The sequence below is a fragment of the Prunus avium genome, chromosome 1 (genome assembly GCF_965620075.1).
Source record: "Prunus avium chromosome 1, drPruAviu1.hap1.1, whole genome shotgun sequence".
NCBI lineage: Eukaryota > Viridiplantae > Streptophyta > Magnoliopsida > Rosales > Rosaceae > Prunus > Prunus avium.
Window position 1 is genome coordinate 41,147,382 of NC_142284.1, and position 6,000 is coordinate 41,153,381.

Below are 6,000 nucleotides of genomic sequence, written 5' to 3' on the forward strand. Positions count from 1 at the left end.
ATTAAAGAAAAGTTGGATGCGGAGATTGTTTCCTTTCCATTCATCCGCTCAGAGTATCAGTTAGCCGATGTTCTTACGAAAGCTGTTTCTACAAGTATCTTTCGCAACTTGCTTGACAAGTTGGACATGCGTGACGTCTTTGCTCCAACTTGAGGGGGAGTGTTGGCGAGATATATCCTATTCTATTAGGGTTTTATTTATTTTTTTCCTTTTGTATAGATATTATGTAATTAGGATTCCACTTATTTCCTAATTCAACCCTACTAGGGTTTGTAACCTTGTATTATAAATACCTCCTTTCGGAGAATGAAATAAGATCTGAAAATATTCTACCATATTGTTTGACTCTTTTCTTGCTCAGTATATTTGTTAACATCGGAAATAGTAATAGCTTACCAATCAAACCCGAGTACGACAAGTTTTGCATAGGATCGGAAGTAGTTGAATCCAGCTTGCATCACACGTTTCTTTAACTCCACTGCATTAGATGAGTTCCTGAACTTTTGAACAGTTACACTCCGAAGTCATTTGTGTCAACGCTTCATGCGCTGCAACTTCGCCCTATCCACATTGGCCTGCCTTTTGTCATCTTCGATTTGGCATTCAACAAATTCCAACCGTGCCCTTGTTCTTTTGATTTCATCTCTAAGTTCAAAATGCTTATTCTTCAAGAATTCAATAACTCTTTCAAACTCAAAACTACCAACAAAATGGAAATTTGTCTAGGAATGTGACAATGTTTGTCTAGTGACTCACTTAGGTTTCGAAGCCAGTCTTTGCTAGGAGGGGTGTTTATTATGGTGAAATCAAATTTGGTTGGTAAATCCATTTTGTGGAGAGAGAGAGTTTATGTGGAGGAGAGAGTTTATGTAAATGGAGAGAGATTCTGTGAAGAAGAGAGTTTCTGTAAATGGAGAGAGATTCTGTGAAGAAGAGAGTTTCTGTAAATGGAGAGAGATTCTGTGAAGAAGAGAGTTTTTGTGGAGGGAGAGAGTTTCTATGGAGGGAGGGCTCATATTAATACCAATGAAAAGATTCTCGCCAAAAAATCTTTGCTTGACAATCTATATTTTTGGTTAGTTTGATCCTAACTAGTTTGGTTAGTTTGGTTGGGTCCACTAAGTAGATCTCACTTCCTATATTTTCTTTCATCCACTAACAGTGGTGTAAGGATAGTATGAGGTTGACATGCTTCAATATTTAAATAGAATACAGCAAAGGACAACACGCAAGCTTTGGTGTGTTAGTGTATAAAGCTATGCCCCTTTCTCAAACCAAATTGCATATGCAACCCTCATCATCTAAAAACAATAAATAGGATTGTTCAAGCGTGTCAACCTCTTCTGAGGCCAACAACACACTCGAAGATGAAAAATTGGAGTGGCAGGTTCCATTTCTACGTCCACTTCGCCGACCCCTGTCATTTTCAACATCATATGGGAGTGAAGGGGACTATGATGATCCATTAGAGGCAATACATGCCGTCAATAGCAAGCTAAATTACAATTCCATACTGATCAAGTCATGGCAATAGAAATGTGTTGAAGATGAGGCCACTTTGGTTGATCTTAACATTAGAGTTAACTAAGCATTCTTCCAAAAAAACAAGTACATCAAGCTAAGTCATATAAGGAAGTTGAAAGCTGAGGAGTTGGATATAGTAATGAATGATAAAATTAAATATGTTTTGGTAAACCATATGTGAGGCAAAAAGCACCACAATGAAATGGAATTGGCATTCAACGAAGGATTCGACAAATTCCGAGCATTTGCGGTAATTACTCATACAAGTTATAATTATGACTATGTATCTCCTGATGTTGTGAGAGAGATATTAAATGATGATGGGGACATCATTGAGCATAAGCATGTCAAAGTTGCTCGGAAGAAGCCGATTGATACGACTGAGTGATTGTGGCTATCGTTGTTCAGTTGGTTGGGGTGATCGTGATATTACTAAAAGGGAGCAAATAATATGCTTTGCAATGTAATTTTCTTGTGTGTCTGGAATTTTGATTCGTTCAAATGTTATTGTAGACTTTAATATTCTCTAAGCGTTCGTATTGTGATTAGCTGCAATGTACTTTTCATGCATAGTGTGTGGTACTAAAGATGTTGTAATGGAGTTTATTTTTTAGTTTCAAACTCTACTTTCTAGTCATTATGTTCCAAGATAGTGCTAATTTCATGTATCATTTAATTACCAATGTTTACAAAATAGTGCACTAATATTTGTTGATAGTCAAGCTCATAATCAATAACTAGTCAATAACTAGAACATAACATAAGGAAAATTGGGTGGCTATGCCACACCCGCTCTGTCCCATATGACCAGGTATAAAATAACAAAGTAATTGTCCATTACAACCTTGGAAGCATAAAAAATATATATATGCCTAGCTCTACGACTTTGCAACTAAGAAAAGTTAATGTCAATTGTTGGATCAAATGTACACCCAATGCAATAAAATATACAACGTATTGGCAATTCGGAGGAAACGGCAAACCACTTTTGATTCCAATATGACCATTGAAATAAACAAATTAGTCGTTGCCCCTAACAACCCTAGAAACATTAAAAACATATGTCTAGCTCTACGACTTTGCAACTAAGAAAAGCTAATATCAATTGTTGAATTAAATGTACACCCAATGCAATAATGTCCTAAACCAACAAAATATATAACATATTGGCAATATGTTGCAAACCATTTTTCATTCCAAAATGACAATTTAAATAAACAAATTAGTCGTTGCCCATTACAGCCCTGCCACTCAATCATAATAAATAAATAAAATATCATTAGTGATGCATGTTTGTATAGGAAACATTAATGCCAAATGAATAAAGAGTGTAGTAACTATCTTGGGTTGACAATCGTGGCCCAAGTGTCACGTCAAATTCTTGCATGAACAAATCTACTTGAAAACTCTGCCTAAGGGGTGTGTTTCGATTTGTATCTTCTTCATTGCAAGGGAGGGACCTAAATGACACATGAAACATGCACAAAACAAAAACTTTTTGCTGCAAATAGTGTTAAATATAAATTAAGGATGTCATCTTTAATCGTATAATAGGTTACGGGTTAACAACACATGGACGATTCTATTTATCGTGATGGGTCTTCCTACAGTCAATGCAACGTCGTCTCAATCAATCTACAACCTTTTTCTTCCCTCATTTTACTCTACCTTTGGATCTCATCTGCTGCGGATCCTTAAGTTTAACTTGATTGAAACTATTTCCTACATCTTATGCAGTAGATGGGACACAGTTACTTGCCTTCCCCAAAGACTTCAGCACTGGGTTCAGACCTTCAAAAGTTTGTTGTAGTAATTTGGAACCTTCCTCTAACAGTAATGCATCATCGATCAATTGACCTGAAAGCATGGACAACATCGATCGCTTCGATACATGACAATTATCAATGCAATCTTTGATTACATTGCCCTCCGTATCAAAAACTATACCTGACTTTGCACTTTTCATCCACCTTTTTAATATGTACTTTTTCGGTAAATGCTCTACTTGCTTCTTCCTTAAAAAGGTAAGTAAGTGTCTGCATGGAATTCCAGAACAATCAAATAATTTGCAACTGCACGATGCTACATCATCGAATTTGTCATAAACTACCTCTTTGACCTTCAAAACTCACAGTGTTACCCTCTCTATTACATTGTACACGCAAATAGTATCATCTAAATTTGTACGTTCCAAAAAACATGAAACGCTTCTCCCTTGCTCTCGTTGAAATTTCTGTAACATTTCCGCCATGTAGATGTCCTTAACTTGCCTTTTCATTGGAGTAGACAGCTACATTTGAGGCACTTCATTGTGATCAATATGGTCAACTGTCAACTCCTTATGACGCTAATGAGCAAGAGCTCTCTCAAATCTTACGATGAATTCCATCAAAGAATTTTTCCTACAAACATATTGCTTGAAAAATGCATGAGAACTTTCAACTCTTTGACTACTTTACATTCCAGCAGAAAAGACATGTTTACAATAGGCTGGAACCCAATTATGACGCAAATCAACAATTGAATTCAACCATATATGATCATTCAATCCATTACTTCCAACTACTTCCTGCCATTTGACATCAAATTCTTCTTTCTCATCTATATCTCATATACAATTATGCAATTCCTCAGTATTATATCTACTGTTCAGTTTCTCTAAGAACTTATTCATTATATGCCATATACAATACCTGTGAAATGTCGTAGGGAGAGATTGCATGATCGCCTTTGCCATGGCTGCATCTTGGTCCGTAATGATCATTTTCGGAGCAATACCTGACATTGCTTTTTTAAATTCTTCAAACAACGAAACAAAGGAGTCTACCGTTTCATTCACTAAAAAAGCACATGCAAAAATAATTGTTTGCCCATAATTATTTAACTCTATTAGTGGCGAGAACACCATACCATACCATACCAGTTGGTGTTGAACGTGGCATAAAAAACAACGACATCTCTATAATATCCATATGAACGTCTTGAGGTTGCATCTGCCCAAAAAAAAATTACTTAGTCTTCCATCTGAATTGCCTCCATCTTGAAGTAAAAGTCATCATTCTTTTTTCTCTCAGCCAAAAAATGTTCTTTTAAAAGCTTTGCATCATGCCCAATAAGCTTCACATGAAGGTCTTTCTCCCAATTATACAAATCTTTATTAGTGCACCCAATTTTTTCCATTTTTCCTACTTGTACCTCAAGAAGGCTCATTTGTTGATGGGTAGATATATTAGCTACACTTAGGTCTCGGTTAAATACCTTCTTAGACTCCGTAACTATACGGTGGCTTCTCAATAAATGCACTTTATCCGAGGTTGACATTATATGGTTATGTTTCTCATTGAACCAAGAAATTATGTACTCGTTAGACTCAACTGCTTTTGAGGCCACAACTTAAATTTGCCTTGCAATCTTCGCTACATTTGCCCCTCATTATTTTGGGTTTAGGATCCTCGGGTGGCTCATAACACCCTTGTCTACAACATACGAACTTTTTTCTTATTATCTCATTTGTAAATCTTGTCCTTCTACTTGAATGTAAGTCTTATAAAAGAACATCATCAAGTGAGTTAAATTATTTCCCCACTTGTGGTTTCAAATCCATACTTACTACCGGTATCACTCCCACTTCATCATTTATTTGACTCCTATCTTCCTATGCCCCCTCAACTTGGTTATGCACCTCTGCCCCTATCAACTTAGTTTTTCACCTCTATGTTCACGTCCATTTTTCTAAAAGTTGCGACAACACAGTTAAAATCACATTATTTCCAAAAGCTCTCAGTATATATAGTGCAATTTTAATGCAATCTTTCATATAAATCTTGGTATAATTAATAGTTGTTATACATAATAATTATTCTTAATACAACAATTATCCATTTCTTAATCATACCAATAAGACATATATTCATTTTAGCAGCTTCTCATACCTATTCACTATTTAATCATATTTCATCACCAACATATTGGCAATTGAGTGACATACATTAACATATAAAGAAAATTACAGCTATCTGCACAGAAGTATAAGACACTTTTAGACATTTTCGTTCTTTTAACCTGACAAAAATTTTGTTGTCCACCACACTCGATGCAATCCTAACAAATGGTCTAAGTGACAATTCATATACTTCCCATCTCCATTGGTTGAAAAACACTTTTATTACAAAAATGGAGAAGGGAGTGTTGGAATTTTAAAAAAGGTTTTAAAAATTTAACCATTTTTATTTATTTATTAATTTGGCTGTTTTATTTTATTTATTGTGGGGGTTATAATATTCAGGTTTTATTTCTATATTGAATGCCTTAATTTTGTGGTTGGTGAACTTTTCTGGTTGGTGAAGGTTACACGTTATTGGATGCCTATAAAAGGCCACTCCTCCTTCACATTTGAAACAACACACAACACCATCAGAATATCACATACCACAATCACCACCACAATATGATTCTCTCCTTTTCTACTTTTATATT